The sequence below is a fragment of the Coloeus monedula genome (assembly GCF_965178545.1).
Source record: "Coloeus monedula genome assembly, chromosome: W".
NCBI lineage: Eukaryota > Metazoa > Chordata > Aves > Passeriformes > Corvidae > Coloeus > Coloeus monedula.
In genome coordinates, this window is record NC_138821.1 from 7,026,499 (window position 1) to 7,044,222 (window position 17,724).

Sequence of the window (17,724 nt, forward strand, 5' to 3'; positions counted from 1 at the left end):
GTAGGATGACTAACTCAAGATAAAAGCTGTGAGGTTTTTTTTTTCAAAACTTCATGGAGTTCAGGACTGTTTTTCATTACTTTTTTCCTCTCTGGTTTCCTTTTCTTCCTCTCCAAACTTCTAGAGGGCAGCCTTCAAAGGGCTACAGCAACACGTAATTAGTAAAGGTAGATAAATTAAAAGCATTTATCTCTGAGTCTTCCTGTTAATCCAAAAATCTGTTTGTGGTTCTCTTGTAAATACAGTAAGCAAGAAATCTGGCACTGCTGCCCCAGAAACGGGGGGAAACTTAAATTCTCAAAACAATTGGAGGAGGAAGTGCATGTATTTTCTTAAAGGAAGCAATTGAAAAGCCATAGTGCCTGCAGAAGATATGTTGTATCGGGCAGACCCCTTTGCACTTGATGTCTGCTTGGTCTCTAGCAAAATAATGTCCCCTTCAGCTCTCTTCTCCCAAGAGTTATTGTTTTAGTAGTGGCTTCTGTGTCTGTCATTTCATGACCTTTGCTTTCTGTCAAACCGAAATAAATTTTTGGATGATTCCTTTGCTTGGCTGACATGCATCTTGGCCTCTCTGGGTGTCCTGGATTCAACTGGGATGGAGTTAGTTTCTTCTCAGTAGCTGTTACAGTGCTGTGTTTTGGATTCAGAATGAGAATGGTGTTAATAACACACCAGTGTGTTAGTTTTTTGCTAAGTTGTGTTTATCCTAAGTCGAGGACTTTTTTTTCCTCCTCTCATGCTCTCCCAGTGAGGAGCTTCACAAAAGAAACTGGGAGGGAGCACAGCCGGGACAGGTGACCCAAACTGACCAAAGGGATATTCCACACCTTAGAACGTCATGCCCAGTATATAAACTGTGGGGAGTTACCCAGAAGGGTGGCCAATCTGGGTTCAGGAAGGGGGGAGGGGGGTCTGGCATCAGTCAGCGGGTGGCGAGCAACTGTATTGTGTATCACTTGGTTTTTTCCCTTTTTATTATTATTATCATCATCATTTACCACCATTACTGTATTTTACTTTATTTTCAATTATTAAACTGTTCTTATCTCAACCTACAAGTTTTACTTTGATTCTCCTCCCCATTCCACCACAGTGGGATAGGAGGGGGGGGATTGAGCAAGCGGCTGCGTGGTGTTTAATTTCCAGCTGGGCTTAAACCACGATGCTGGGTCAAGGTTTAAGATCTTTGTTCCACAAACCCAAAATTAACTTGTAGCATGTGGAATAATAGATTTGTGTTCAGTTTGGCTTCATTATTTAGAAGGAAGGGAAGGCTTTAGCACAAGGCTTGCTTTTTGTAATGAGTTGGTGGACATGCTTGTGTAGGTGTGATAGGTATATTCTTAGACTTGCTTCCATTATTACTTATTCAGGAAGTTGCTCTAGTCTTGGGTTGGTAATTGGGCCATTTTTACATCTGAATGGTTTGACAGCCTCTTCCTGCACTGACATTACTCATCCATTTTTTTCGAAGAAATCACAATGGATCAAAATAGTTTTGCTTGGGGACTATGTGTTTGTAATTGTTCTTGGAAAGAAGCTGAAACAACCTATGAAATAATCCAGGGATGTGCATTAACTAGTGTAGACTTTAGGCAAGGTTGCCAGTTGCCTTACCTCAGTATTATGAATGTGATATCTCTTTTGGTGTTTTATGTCCTCGAAATGTTGTACCTTTCTTGTAAATCCTTCTGACCAATCCTGTGATGCTTATTTTGACAGTGGGAGATGAAGGTCTTGTGATGCCTTCACCCCTCCACAGCAGAGGAATTCTCTTCAAGAATTATGGCTGAAGTCTCTCATATGTTGTTTCTGTCTCACCTTCCCTCCATGAGGAGCTGCACATGGTGGGTTTTGTTTTGGTAGTGTTTGATCTTTGGTTATGCATCTTAGATTTTGAGCCACTGGAAAAGTGATTTTTAGACCCTTGTTCTGTCACTAGGGAGAAGGAGTCCTGTGGTCCCAAGAAGTGATGTTGTTGACTTTCTTTGTATTGGGCCTTCAGGCAAACTTTTAGATGTGTTAGATTTGGCTTGCTGAATCATTTAGAAATAAAATAAAGTTGGGTATTAATCTTGTGGGGTGACTTCTATGATATGTTCATAGTATATGCAAGGTGAGCACTAGTTCAGATCAGCATCTGATTTGTTTTTCAGATTTCTTGACTTGATTAAATATTTAGCTTCATCTTGTTTTGTCTTTTTAGTTTCCTAAGATTAGGTAAGCAGGATTAGAAATACACAATCTGTAACTTTTTTTAAACTTTGTGGCAATGAGAGTTTGAGAATTTTCTTCCACTTGAGGTGTGGTTTGAGGGTAGGAACTGGAAGAGAAGTACAAAAGCTTCTAGTTAAGCTAAAGGATAAATATTTTGAGAAAAGCCTGTGTTTAATGTGACCTTAATAAAGTGTTAGTGTTAGTTGGTTGGGAATACAAATACTTGATTTGTGCTCATGAAACACTTGGACCTTTTGACACGTTGTTTTTTCTTGAATAAATATGACCTTTATCTCTGGATTGTTGAACTAGCTGAATAAACTGAAATGAGGGAAATGTTCTCTGTACCTTTTTGAGAGGAGCTACTGTTAAAGGCTGGTTCAACATGTCAACAGATTCTGCTTTCAGCTGCTAATCCTGTAACCAGTATTTGATAAATTGAAGCAGAAAACCTGTCCCCCTGAACGTTTGTTTAAATGGTAGATTATCAATACCTTAGTACTGTCTACAATAAAGGTTGGGGACTTGTTCAAAATTCAAGCACAGCATCTAAGCATATTTTATAAACTAATATAGCATGCTCAGGTTTACTGCAGTACTTCATAGTTTAGGACCTCCTAGCTAGATGGGAAGGGCAGCAGTCCAAGGCAAGCAACCACTTTGTGGAGAGCAGCTTGTATCAGTGAAGGATAGGAGTAGTCCTGAATTGCAAGCTCCCCTCATGCAATCAGCTAAAAGTGTACATCTGCAGTGAAGGTTGTCACAAGCCCAGATGTTTCTGTATGGCTGTCTTTATCCCTGTTCATCTTTGCCTTATCTAGTGACTTTATGTAGCTATTCATTGTGACTGGGAATAATGTTTTGGGCAACCCTTTGCTCAGGTTCCAGATCACCACCCTCAAGGAAGGAGTTATTTCATACACTGGTGACCTCCCATTCTTGTGCTGGAAGCCAATATTTCAGGGAAGGTGCAAGTGAGAAATTATATAAATAGAAACTTCATTATTAGATGTGTAGTGCTGCCCAGAAGCACAGTTTAACCAAGTTTGCTGTGTCAAGGAAACAAGAAGAATGAACTGCACTGTTAGAGTTTGGTAGTTCTTCGGACAATTTATTTCATAAGGTATTTTTGCTACATGAAGAAGCAAGTATTGAAACAAATGGGGGAGGGAGGAACCCAAGCATTATGCTTAGTTTTTTCAAGTAATTTGGGGGCTAAATACTCATTAAGACATTGTTTTTCCTGCTTTTTGTAACTTGTTAACTGTGTGCTGCTTAGAGTTCTGTGTTGTTGGATCTCAGTTTCTTCCAAGTGATTTGTTTTGATTTTAAAGCAACTTGCAATATGTGAGAATCATTTTTTTTCAGAGCAGTGAATTGATATGGAACTTACAGATAACTGATGGCAAGTATGAGCACCATGTTTAAAAGTTTTGGTGTTATAGGATGCTTTCTAGAGAGCTTAAAATTAAGCAAATAGAAGTTGTAACTGGTAGAACACTTAACTCCACAAAAATATTTCTTGGTGCCAAGGAACAAATGTGTGGTACTCTGAGCATAAAAGCTGCCTTCTGCAGGCCTCTGCATTGCAAGGTGCTACAAAGCTTCTCTCTCAGTGTACTTAAGCTTCTATTTTTGTTTTCTTTAGGTATTGTTGATGCTAGTAAGCAACCTGCCTATCTGTAGGATAGGATCACCTATTGTTGACTATCTCCAAAGTGAAAGAGATATGAAGCTGTCTGTAGGCAGGAAGGCAAGAAACATCTGATGTTGGTTCATGGATCATAAGCATACTTTATGATCTCTAACTCTCAGGCCTGGGGAATACCTGATTGACCCTCACTCTGCTGTTGCACGTAGGTTTTTGGATGGTTGGGTCTCTGGGACCTACAGAACCCCCTAGACTGTAGACTCTTCTGGACATCTGCCTAGCTTCAGGAGGCAACAGGCAAGGTAATCATGGTAGCCAGCTTCCAGCTCTTCCCCTAAGACTCCTCTGATCCAAGTAGGGATATTGCATATGCTAAGAAGCACAGAGAATGGTTTCCACTTCTAATACTGCCTGAGAATAGAAGATTGTGTGCAATTAGGTCCTGTTGTATGGCAAGAGGAGACCCTGCCTCTGCCATGAGGATAAAAATAGAAAGCTTTCCATTTGGAAAGATTGAGCACTGTCAGTTTGCATAATTCATTGTTTGGCTCTATTTCCATGAGTCTGCACAGAGTGATTCTTGGATAAGGTAAAATAAAACATGACTTTTTGTTGGAGAGCAATGTGAAGATTTGTGCCTCTTGAAATTTCTTGCAAGTCTGTTCAAGAGATAATAACTAAAAGCATGTGCATAGCTTTAGATCTGGTTGATATTATGGAAATTAATGGAAGCTTTTAACTCTCTAGTGTTAGAAGGGTTTTCTTAATATTTTGTTTGCCTGGTAAATCCTTAAGATCTCTGCTATTGCAGTGATGTTCTGCCAGTGTCTGAGTGTGGGACCACATCTGTAACTTCTCAAAAGCTCAAACATGTTTTTACCTTGCTGTTTCTGAAGTCATGTTTACACTGCCTGTTATTTTACATAGTGATATATTCACACTGAGTATTTTCTTTTTAATAACACTTTAGTTGTAATCCATGATGCTCATTTTACATCTAGAGGGTAGGAAATGCCAGAAAAAAAATGCTTGCAGAACTTTAATTCTGTTCTTTGAAATCCAGCTTGGCTGTGTAGTTTATGGCCATCATCAGATATTCATAGTAATGAGTAGTATAGTGTCTCAGTTTGAGAAAAGTTTAGGAGGAAACATCCTGTAATGAACGTCTCCTCATAAGAAGGCAGGTTTCAGCACTCCCTCCCACACTGATACAAAAGGAATTTCTTGGATGAAAGTGAAAAAAACTATTTATTTAACAAGCAGAGTACCAGCAGGGCAAAGAAAAAAAACGAGTAATTATTACCGCTGGCCTGGGCCCTAGGGTATATCACCGTGTCCCGCAGCCATAGGGAGGAGGAGGAGGAGAGAAGATCCAGCAGGCAGGAATTGTGCAGCAAGATTGATTGATTTAATTATTTTACAAACTCTTTTATAGACTTTTTTCTTCATAGTCTAATTGGACAAAGGATCAGCCACCTCTTGGGGTGATTGGCTAAAATCCTAAAACATCCATTGTCAAAATATTTTTCTACTATACCATAAACAAGACTTTTCAAGGTTGCAGGTGGCTTGGTTGTTTACATTCTCTGCTACCTCTTCTGTGAGAGAGAAAAGTCTCTCACAGAAAATAGCAAGAAAATCCTCGCTAGCAGCATTTTTGTATCTACAAGTAATGTTACATAATAAACCTCCTTGATGTGGCGAAAGCTGGTGGTTTTAGAGTTCTGTCTGTATCTGGCTCAGCCCCTCCTGAGGCACAAGGCTGGGCTGCAGCGTCCCCACAGTCTTCTTGCCAGTTTATGAGGTCCGATGATCTGGTTCTCGGATCTCAGCTGTCCCGGTTTTAGACAAATTTGGAGGAAATGTCCGAAATGAACTTGCTCTGATAGAAGGCAGGTTTCAGCAGCCCCTCCCCCACCAGGTTTGGAAAGAATTTTTCTCGGAGGAAAGTGAAAAAAACCCTGTTTATTTAACAAGCAGGGTGCATGCAGGCACCAAAAAGAATTAATAATATTAAATAATAAAACCTCTCGCTGTGAAGAAAACCTGAGTCCTTTCTGTAGGTGTGGCTTTGCTCTCTCCAGAGCTGGGGTGCAGCGTGGGCCCCTCTGGGCCACGGTGTAGGGCCTCCCGGTGATGTTCTGGTGTTGCTGAACAGTTCCAGAAGGAAAAAGAAGAAGCCACAGTCCCAGGAAAACTCCTTGCTTCAGCTAATGAACAAGAAGCTAGCTAAAAAGCAAGAGAATTGTGCCGGTTTGGCCAAATCTAGAAATATATCCTCTGAGAGAAGGCAGGCTATAACCATCCCTCCCCCACCAGGTTTAGGAAAAAATAAATTTTCCTTGAAGGAAAGTGAAAGAGATAAAAACTATTTATTTAACAAACACACAGGAAAAGGATAATAATGCTAAATAATAAAACCTCTCGATCTGCTGAGAGAAACCTGGGAAAATTTCAGAGTCCTTCTGTAGATCTCTCTCACCCCCTCCTTGGAGCTGGGACGGGGTGGTGGGCCCACCTCCAGGGCCAAGGCCTTGGTGGAAAAGTCCTCCCAATGTATTCCGATGTTGAAACAGTCCAGCAGAGAGAAAAGAAAAAAAAAAACAAACCCCAAGTCCCAGGAAAACAAAAGTTCAACTCTCCGGAGGAAAAGGAGCTGGGGAAAAAAACCTGCTGAAAGCTGGCTGGAAAGGACAGTAAGCTGGGTGCTTCCCTTCCCTCTCGCTCTCCTGCCACAGCTGGAAAAAAAAAAGTCTCTATCTCTGTGTGACCTTGAACAAGCTGCAAACTGCTTTGAAAAAGTTTTGCTCAGTTTTTCCTCCCCCCTCTCAGGCTCAGTTTAAAGGCATAGAAAGGTACAAAATTAATTTCTGGGCATGGGGCAGCGATAGGGGATACACATCATAAAGTCACCCCAAGACAAGAATGCAACTCTTCCCTGCTGCAGAGAGCCGAGAGGGAGAGGTGGGGAGAAGAGCGAGTGAGTTATCTGTGTTTTTGAACACAGACTGCCGAAAGAATTCCACCGGCTTCCCTCCTCCCCTCTTAAAGGTACAGAACTCATGTCTGGCATAGAGCAGGCGATAGGGAATATAGTATCCTACAGTCACCCCAGGACAACAGCTAGGTCGAACAGTTCCAGAAGAAGAAGACGTTCCGGAGGATTTCAGTATGCAGTCCTGGGAAAACTTCTTGCCTCAGCTAACATGCTAGCTAAAAGCAGGAAGGTGCTCCCTCAGCTCTGCAGCGGTGAGAAGCAGGGGAGTGTGTGTGAGTCGTTGAACACAAACCACGCTGAGGAATTTGCCCAGTTTCTCTCCCCACTCTTATGAACCCAGCTTAAAGCTGCGGGGCCCATTTCTGGGCAATAAGCAGGCGATAGGGGAATACAGTATTATCATAAAATCACACCAAGACATATAGACTAAACAGTGGAGATTTTATCTTGAACTGAAGTGTAACTAAGTTGGAAATGTAGCAGTTACACATGGACTGCAGTGTGGCTGGACTAGAGGTCATGTGACTCATAATATACCATGTCCTCTTATAATTTGGGCTGCGTGTCATCAGATGTGTGCATATACATGCACATACACAAAATTAGCTTCCTATTTCCAGAGTGCTACTTCATTTTTTAAAACGTGTTTTATCCAGCATTTTGAGTTAGAAGAATTGCAATTACTAAGCTTTTGTGGTAGTGACTGAATGAGAATATCTCATCTCACCAGATCAGTTTAATAGTAATTTGGCACTGTGTACCTTCCCTCAAAGCACTAGTAGCCAAGATGAGCCAAATTGATTGCCTATCTCCATACTTTCTGAAATATTTTAAATGCGTAAATATCTGCCCTAAGTGGCCTACAAATAGGAGAAAAATGATAAAGCTACTGAATTGGAATGCATGTATGATATTTTGGGATCTTGCTTGACTTGAAGAAATGTCATCTTCAGACTTTCTGCATGTTTGGGATTTTTTTAATGAGGCCATCACATGGAGAACAAGGGGGATGTAAAAGGGCTGTCTTAAGTGGGTGACACTTTCAGATACTGTAGTATTTGTTAATGCCAGAGAAGGCTGCCTGGCAAGCAGGCTGTGTCTTACTCCTTAAGGTTTTAGTACTAAAACATGACATGATGAGTTTCCACTGGGCTGGTTTTTTTCTCTTAAAATGATACAAGTAATTGAGAAATTTGGGTAAAAGGCTTTTGCTTGGGAGAAGAACCTTAAGTTGATAGCAGTAGGGACATGTTTGCAGTAGCTATGACTCTTCTCCAAGTTATGTATCCTAGTTAAAGTATTTAAGGCATATGTTTTCATATACATTGTAGCAAAATATTTGGAGGTGTTAAGATGCAAAACTCTTTGCCAGAGTATTGGAACAGTGTAAGGACCAATGTTTAGTCAATCGTTCCACTTGGGTCAATTCTTGTGTGATATACATTGTGCAAAAATGTTTGGTTTTAAATTAATCCTTAGGCATCTCTACAGCTAGAAACCTTTTGCTGTCAGACCTAGGCAAAGGCTGTGAATAATATTCTCTTTTGCAGCACCCTCTTTGGCCTTGTCAAAACAAAAGCCATTGCAATGGAGTAGCCTTGACTTAAAATGCATTCTGTGAATATGCATTTGGTCTTGCATAAAGTCTGCTTGTATAACCCTCTAATTCATGAGTATAAACTACACTGGTGTGCAAATGTTTTCTGAACGTGGCTAGAATAACTATCTGTGACAGCACTCACCTTTATTAAAAGAATGGGCATGTTAAAATGTATTGACAAAAACTGAATTTCATCTCTGTACTCCCAATTACTTCTCTTGCAGAATATTAACTGTGCCAATACTTGTGCCACCATAGCTGAATGCCTTTCAGTGATGCGTTAAGCTTGAGAGGTTAAGGCTTCTTTTGTACCTTTCGAGTGTCTTGTAGCTATTACCTAAATCCCTTCTAATTTGTCATTAATGTGGTAACAAAATGCCCATACACAAATGTTTGATGAAGGCTTTGTCAGTTCTTAATGATATAGCTACTTCAGTGAGATCTCTGCCTAATCTCTCACGTGTTGTGGGGGTTTTTTTGTGACCATAAGTTATTCAAAATGCTAAGCAGAAAAAAGGCATTGAAGCTCAATTTTTGTTAAAAATTTGGATTTATACAACAGAAGAAACATTACCATCATCTATTGAATTTGAACAGTGTCAAATGGCTGTTTCTTGAGGCAACTAGTCATGTTAACAAGTCCTCTATAGAGAATTCTTTGTCACTTCTTTGAAAGACCAGTTGTTGTCATTTAGGTATGGTATTCCCCAATTTATTGTTCTCACTGAAACACCTCAGACCATGCGCTGCTTGCTCCCTCCTCCTGTGGTGGGATGGAGAGGAGAATTGAAGGCACAAAAAGATCATGGGTTGTGAAATGAACAATTTACTAGAAACAGCAATGAAATAAGAAAATGAATAGTAACAGCAACAATACTAATAACAGAGAGAAAAATGCCACTGCCCTCCATCTCTCCTGCACATGGCATGAGGTGGTATCTAATAACCTCAGGGTCCTGGCTATGCCCCTCCTGGCTGCTGCGAAAATTAACCTTGTCCTGGCTGGAACCAGGACATTATCTACCCCTTATTCTATACCATCTATATCATGTCCAGATCCTGCAACTTCCTAATATATATATATATATATTTATACATGTATATATACACACACAAGCATGGGTATCATTCCCTTAGTCAATGGCTGTCCTTCTAAGATGTCTGTTCAGTTCATTTAGTCCATGACTCTGGGTTCTATCTGTCCTAGATGTCTTCCAGGGAAGGAGGGCTGGTGTGCTATCAGCTGGTTGCTGCAGCAGGAGCTCATGACTAGTGTATCTGGAGCAGTCCATTCTCATTGTCCATGGGAGTTATGACATACAGTGGCAGAGTTATTCAGTAACCAATATTATACAACTCAACATTACAGGCTGTTCTCAACCAAAAATCAAATCCCCTTGAAGCACACATCGTGTTTCCCCATCCCTCTGCATTACCCACCAGGTGCACCTGGGTCCTCGAGCAAAACAATCCCATGGATGGGTTTACCTTTCCTTGAGGCAGGACTACTCCAAACTGTCTTCCCTAACACATTCCTCATATGCATGTGGATGTTTTCATTGGGCGGGGCCAGCTCGATTGGTAGAGCCTCTAGTGTTAACTAACCAGGTGGCCTTTGCTAAATGTAGATCCCAATGTTTGAAGGTCCTACCACCTATTGCTTTCAATGCAGTTTTTACCAGTCTATTGTACTGTTCCATCTTGCTATTTTACTCCTAAAAACTGAATTTTCTGGGCGGATCCCTTGACCTAACTTTGCTTTATGGCAAAACTGGCTGTCTTGATTTGAAAGACAGGTGTCTGCCAAGGAAGGCAGGAGTCTCCCTTGAAATGAAAAAAAAATGCAACCCCCTTTCCTCCGAATTATTATAATTTTGAAATTAAGGGGCTTTCAGGCAAAGATATGAGGAATAGGAATAACAGTTCTTTACTATTATATATATATGTATAACAAGGCAAACAAACAGCAATATCTATGGCAGTAACAGCAAACAGAACCACAAACCCAGTGCCAGCCTTCTTGGCTGTCAGGCCCTTTCCCCATGGGTGCAGTTACTGTTGCAGCCGGCAGGGCTGCTGGCGGCTCCTGGTGAGCAGGGCAGATGCGATGGTTCCCCCGCAGCTGCAGGGGGCGCTCCAGAGCGATCTCGGGGAGCATGCAGCAATGGTGGCTTGGGGTCCCGGGAAGGGGTGGAACAAAGGCTTCACAAACCCCCATGGCAGCCGATCCTGGTGTCCAGCTAGACCCTCGGGAACAGCAGGCTGGAACAGCAGGGATGAGCACAAATCCTGGGTGGCACACGAGATGGATCAAACTGCGGAGCTGCAGTGGGAAACCCTGGGAGGTCTTGGCAGGCAGGACGTGTGGGGGCTACAGAGTAGCGAAGGCACGAATGCAGCGGTGGGGGCAGGGAAAGGTGGGTTTGGGAATCCCGGGGTTTCTCTGGTAGAAAGAAGGCAGCTGAGAGCAGAAAGACTGCAGTGCTGATGAGATGGCAGCAGCCTCTCCCTCCCTCTGAACTCTGAGCACCAACTGCCCACACACCCAGGTGAAAGAGAGTAGCCTGTTGGACCACACCTTCAGTGGCTAGGTCCTTTGTCCTCCCCAAGTACCCAGCAATTTGTCGCCCCAGCAACATATATGGGGAAAATTCCTCAAGAGGGAAAAAACCAGAAGGGGAACTCCCAAAACCCCAACACTGGCCTTCAGAAGGGTATGGATTATCTTCTCCCCTTTCTCAAAAGCATCCTCTGCTGTGTTGCCCCATATGATGTCATCAATGTATTGCAAGTCATCAGTACCTGTTGTTCTTCGACCCTCTGCAGTTCCACAGCAGAAGGGTCCTCTGAGAGACCAGGCAAGGTATTCAGCTGCCTAATTTCCTCTGTCTCCACAGTAGCTATTCCAAAAGCCCAACAATGCCCTTTTGGGTCCTTGAAATACCCTCTCCTGAGGTAATCTATGCCAACGATACATGGGGCCTCTGGGCCAGGCACAATGGGGTGTTTTTGCCATTCATTCCCAGCCAGGCTCAGTTCAGCTTCCAGTACAAGTCAGCTGTTGAGATGCCCCTGTCACCCCAGAAAAAGAGGTGGATTCTGCCCCACTATATCTTGATGGCATCAGGGTACATTGTGCACCAGTGTCAACTAAAGCCTTATACTCCTGTGGGTCTGATGTGCCAGGCCATTGGATCCACACAGTCCAATAGATCCGATTGTCCCTTTCCTCCACCTGGCTGGAGGCAGGGCCCCTCTAGTTCTGGTCATGGTACTCGTTGCTCACTTGTTGTAAATATGATGAACCGCAGGTCCCTTCAAGAGGATAGGAAGTAACATCAGCACCTTCCATTCTGTCTGAGGACCTGCCCACTGGAAACTCAAGCAGCATTTATCCTTGAAGAATTTCCCATGTGTCTTGGGGTGACCTTATGATGTGTATCCCATATTGCTGCTTATGCCCAGAAATTAATTTTTGTGCTTTTCTGCGCCTCTAAACTGAGCCTGAGAGGGGGAAGGAAAAACTGAGCAAAATTTTTTCAAAGCAGTTTGCGGCTTGTTCAAGGTCAAGTAGAGATAGTGACTTTTTCCCCCCCCCCAGCTGCGGCAGGGGAGCGAGGAAGCACCCGGCTTGCTGCTTTCCAGTGAGCTTTTGGCCAGTTGTTTTCCAGTTTCTTGTTCTCCGGAGAGAGACTGAGAGCTGGATTTTGCTTTTTCCTTCTCTGGAATTCCGGATTTTCTCCCTTTCCTACTGGACTGCTTTCAACCTCAGAGCACATCGGGAGGACTTTGCATCGGGCACAGAGGGCCTGGCCCTGGCCCAAGCCCCAGCTCCGAGGAGACCAAAGGGAGGACTCTAACACTTTCCCAGGTTTTTCCTCCACAGCGAAAGATTTTATTATTTAGCCTTATTTTCCTTTTCCCGTGTGTTTGGTAAATAAATAGTTTTATCTCCTTCACTTTCCTTCGAGGAAAATTTATTTTTTCCCGAACCTGGGGGGGGGAAGGGGTTTGTACCTTCTCTCAGAGGTATATTTCTAAATTTGGCCAAACCGGAACAAATTTAGTGGCGCCCAACGTGAGGCTCGAAGGAAAGTGGAAAAAAAAAAAACCTGTGCTAATTACATTTTGGTTTGAATTTACTTATTCTGTGTTGGAGTAAAGTAATCACCATGTTGGTTGAGTTCATAATGTCTCTCTGTCTTGATGTACTCATGTCTTTTTGGTCCTTAGGCTTCATTGAGGTACTGGTTTTTTTTTGGTCCCTAGGGTTGTTTGCCTATCCACAACTTGCTCCAATCTTGTCCCTGATATGTAAATTTTACAGAGCAGGGAGACGAATCAGGATTTCTATCTTGTGCTCGGTGATAATGATTTATAAGAAGTTGACAGAGGTACAGGCAGCTGTTCATACTGTGTATGATAAGTGGTTTCTCCGTCCTAACCCCAGTCCTAGCTTCAGTAGCCTGTTTTGGGAATTTATTAGTAATTGCACCCAGATTGTTAGAGGAGGAGGAGATGGGGTTTCCCTTCCCTTTAAATTTGATAGGTCATCTTTTGAGAATGTTCAGTTTCCCCTGGATGTTAAAGAGACCACCCTCCTGGTATTTAATCTGGTAAGCTTCCTCTATGTGCTCTGTATGTCTCGCAGCTTGTCTAGAATAAGAGCTCAGATTTCCAGGGTGACTGATGAGACACCTGACCCAGAGGTGGAACATCCTGAGTGGTGTGGGGAATGGGAGGATATCGGCCAAATCCTGAAGAAATTCTCTGACCCAATGGTTTGCAAGTTCCCCCCTGAACAAGTTCAGAAACCAGCTGAGGTGGCAAAATATCTGAAAGAGAAATACAATGACAATTCCAATGAGAACGAGCTCCTTGCAATATGTTGGGCTTTGGCATATGCCTATCGCACACTGCAGCAGGTAAAGGTAGAGAGGCAGGAAGATAAATCAGCAAAGCCTGCAGACACCCCAGTCACTCAGGCTGCACATAAACCAGACAGCAAGCCCAAACCAGACTGGAGAGTCTAAGCCACTGACAGTGGCTCCTGTCACGAGGAAAAAGCACACAACCAAAACTGATCGCCCAGTGAAAGATGATGATGCTGCAGGGGAAGGGACCTCAAAAGATGAAGGGGAAGGAACCTCAAAACCACCAACGGACTCAGGCACAGAAACCATTACTGAGTCCATGTCCATAAAGGACCTTCACAGCCTAAAAAAGGATTACACCCGACGGTCCGATGAATCCATAATAAGTTGGATGGTCCGTATTTGGGATGCGGCAGGTGATGATGTGATGCTGGACGGTGCTGAAGTGAGGCATTTGGGATCCCTGTCACATGATCCAGTGAATGACCAAGTGATGAAAAGGGGGGCTGATTCTACCAGTCTTTGGAGGCGGGTTTTGACAGGCGTGGCTGAAAGATATATGTGCGGAGATGATCTCTACATGCAGCAAACCCAGTGGAAGACCATAGAACAAGGGATCCAGCGCCTGAGAGAACTAGGGGTGGTAGAGGTTATCTTCACAAATGACCCAGGATTGAGAAGTCCAGACCGGGCCAGAGTTATTCCATACATGTGGCGAAAACTCATACAGCTTGGGCCACCAGAATACGCTTCTGCTTTAGCAATAATGAAACCGGACTACGGTGCAAATGAGACCGTGCAGGATATGGCAGTGAAGCTCCGAGCATATGCAGACTCTGTGCATGGCCCAACACATGCAAGAATCACAGCTGTGGAAACACGTATGCAGAAAATGGAAGATAAGATGGAAAGGAATCACCAGGAGATTAAAGAGTGCCTTCTCTGTGGACATTCCCCAGAGAGAAGGTATATCCCACGAAGTGAGCTGTGGAATTTCCTGTGTGACAGTGGGGAAAACATGAGGAAGTGGGGTGGACAACCCACTTCTGCTCTGGCAGCACGAGTGTGTGAATTGAAGGACCGCAAGTCTCAGAAAGGAGGATCTACCAAAAAAGGAAGTAGCTCCAGTTGCCTGTAGCCAAACTGCTGGAAATGATGGAAAAGACGATGGCATGTCCAATTCCCATGAAGGAACCTCTAAGATACAGGCCCAGGGAAAGAAGGATAACCAGGCATAGAGGGGCCCTGCCTCTAGCCAGGTAGAGGCCAGGGAAAACCGTGTTTTTTGGACTGTGTGGATTTGCTGGCCTGGTACATCAGAACCACAAAGATATGATGCCTTGGTTGACACTGGTGTGAAATGTACAATAATCCCATCACAGCATGTGGGGGTAGAATCTGTTTCTATTTCTGGTGTAACAGGTGGATCACAAAATTTAACCTTGGTGGAAGCTGAGGTGAGCCTGACTGGAAATGAGTGGAAGAAACATCTCATTGTGACTGGCCCAGAGGCCCCGTGTATTTTGGGCATAGACTTCCTCCGGAACGGGTATTTTAGAGACCCAGAGGGACTCAGGTGGGCTTTTGGAATAGCTGCCGTGGGGACAGAGGGCATTAAGCAATTGAACACTTTGCCTGGGCTATCAGAGAACCCGTCTGCAGTCGGCCTTCTGAAGGTGGAAGAACAAAGAGTACCAATTGCTACCTCGACAGTGCATCGCCAGCAGTACCGGACAACTCGAGATGCTGTGATTCCCATCCACAAGATGATCCGTGAGCTGGAGAGCCAAGGGGTGGTCAGCAAGACCCACTCACCCTTCAACAGCCCCATTTGGCCTGTGCGCAAATCAGAAGGAGAATGGAGATTGACAATGGACTATCGCGGCTTCCATGAAGTGACTCCACCACTGAGCGCTGCCATGCCAGACATGTTGGAGCTCCAGTACGAGCTGGAGTCCAAAGCAGCGAAGTGGTACGCCACTATTGACATTGCTAATGCATTTTTCTCCATTCCTCTGGCAGCAGAGTGCAGGCCTCAGTTTGCCTTCACCTGGAGGGGTGTGCAGTACACCTGGAACCGACTGCCCCAGGGGTGGAAGCACAGTCCCACCATCTGCCATGGACTGATCCAGACTGCACTAGAAAAGGGTGAGGCTCCAGAACATTTGCAGTACATTGATGACATCATTGTGTAGGGGAACACCGCAGCCGAAGCGTTTGAGAAAGGAGAGAGAATAATTCAAATTCTCCTGCAAGCTGGTTTTGCCATCAAGAAGAGCAAGGTCAAGGGACCTGCCCGAGAGATCCAGTTCCTGGGAGTGAAATGGCAAGATGGACGGTGTCAGATTCCCACTGAGGTCATCAATAAGATCACAGCAATGTCTCCACCAACCAACAAGAAGGAAATACAAGCTTTCCTAGGTGCTATAGGCTTTTGGAGGATGCATATTCCTGAGTACAGCCAGATTGTGAGTCCTCTTTACCTGGTTACCCGCAAGAAGAACGATTTCCATTGGGGCCCTGAACAGCAACAAGCTTTTGCCCAAATCAAGCAGGAAATCGCTCATGCAGTAGCCCTTGGCCCAGTTAGGACAGGACCCGAAGTGAAGAACGTGCTCTATTCTGCAGCCGGAAGCCATGGCCTGTCCTGGAGCCTTTGGCAGAAGATGTCTGGTGAGACTCGAGGTCGACCACTAGGATTTTGGAGCCGAAGCTACAGAGGGTCTGAAGCCAACTACACCCCAACAGTGAAGGAAATCTTGGCAGCCTATGAAGGAATCCAAGCCGCCTCAGAGGTGATTGGCACTGAGGCACAACTCCTCCTGGCACCCCGACTACCAGTGCTGGGGTGGATGTTCAAAGCAGAGGTTCCCTCTACCCACAACGCCAGCGATGCCACATGGAGCAAATGGATTGCTCTTATCACACAGCGTGCCCATATCGGAAAACTGAATCGCCCTGGGATTTTGGAAATAATTACAAACTGGCCTGAAGGTGAAAACTTTGGTCTCACTGATGAAGAAGAACAAGTGATACGTGCTGAAGAAGCTCCACCGTACAACCAACTGCCATCAGAAGACACACACTACGCTCTTTTCACCGACGGTTCTTGTCGCATTGTAGGGATGAAACGAAAGTGGAAAGCAGCCGTATGGAGTCCCACACGACGGGTTGCAGAAGCTACTGAAGGAGAAGGTGGATCAAGCCAACTCACTGAACTCAAAGCTGTTCAACTAGAGCTGGACATTGCTGAAAGAGAGAAGTGGCCAAAGCTCTACCTCTACACTGATTCATGGATGGTAGCCAATGCTCTGTGGGGATGGTTGGAAAAGTGGGAAAAAGCTAATTGGCAGCGTAGGGGAAAACCAATCTGGGCTGCTGAGGAGTGGAAAAACATCGCTGCCCAAGTAAGAAAGCTGGTTGTGAAAGTCTGCCATGTAGATGCCCATGTTCCCAAGAGTAGGGCTAATGAAGAACACCAAAACAACAAGCAGGTAGATCAGGCTGCAAAGATAGAAGTGTCACAGATAGACTTGGACTGGAAACACAAGGGAGAGTTGTTTCTAGCTCGATGGGCCCATGATGCCTCAGGCCATCAGGGCAGAGATGCCACCTATAAGTGGGCACGAGACCGAGGGGTAGATCTGACCATGGACAGTATCTCCCAGGTGATCCATGATTGTGAGACATGCGCTGCGATCAAGCAGGCCAAGCGGGTGAAGCCCCTGTGGTGTGGTGGGCGATGGTGCAAATACAAGTATGGGGAGGCCTGGCAGATTGATTACATCACACTGCCTCAAACCCGCCAAGGCAAGCGCTATGTGCTCACAATGGTAGAAGCCACCACTGGATGGCTGGAGACCTACCCTGTGCCTCACGCTACTGCCCGGAACACCATCCTGGGTCTTTAAAAGCAAGTCCCTTGGAGGCATGGCACCCCTGAGAGAATCGAGTCTGACAATGGGACTCATTTTAAGAATAGCCTTATTAACACCTGGGCTAGAGAACATGGCATTGAGTGGGTGTACCATATCCCTTACCATGCACCAGCTGCAGGCAAAGTGGAACGGTGTAATGGATTGTTGAAAACCACTTTGAAGGCACTGGGTGGGGGAACTTTCAAAAATTGGGAACAGAATCTAGCAAAGGCCACCTGGTTAGTTAACACCCGAGGTTCCACCAATTGAGCTGGTCCAGCCCAATCTGAATCCCTGCATACAACAGATGGAGATAAGGTCCCAGTAGTGCATGTCAGAGGTCTGTTAGGAAAGACTGTGTGGATAAATTCTGCCTCGAGTACAGACAAACCCATCCGTGGGGTTGTCTTTGCTCAGGGACCTGGCTGCACATGGTGGATAATGCAGAAAGATGGAACAACACG

At 44.5% G+C, this 17,724-nt stretch overlaps 1 protein-coding gene across 1 annotated transcript in view; it reads left to right on the plus strand.

The window, feature by feature from the left end:
* Nucleotides 1-17,724, plus strand: part of LOC309584636 (ubiquitin-conjugating enzyme E2 R2) — a 213,350-nt gene that overhangs the window by 732 nt on the left and 194,894 nt on the right. The window lies entirely within an intron of this gene.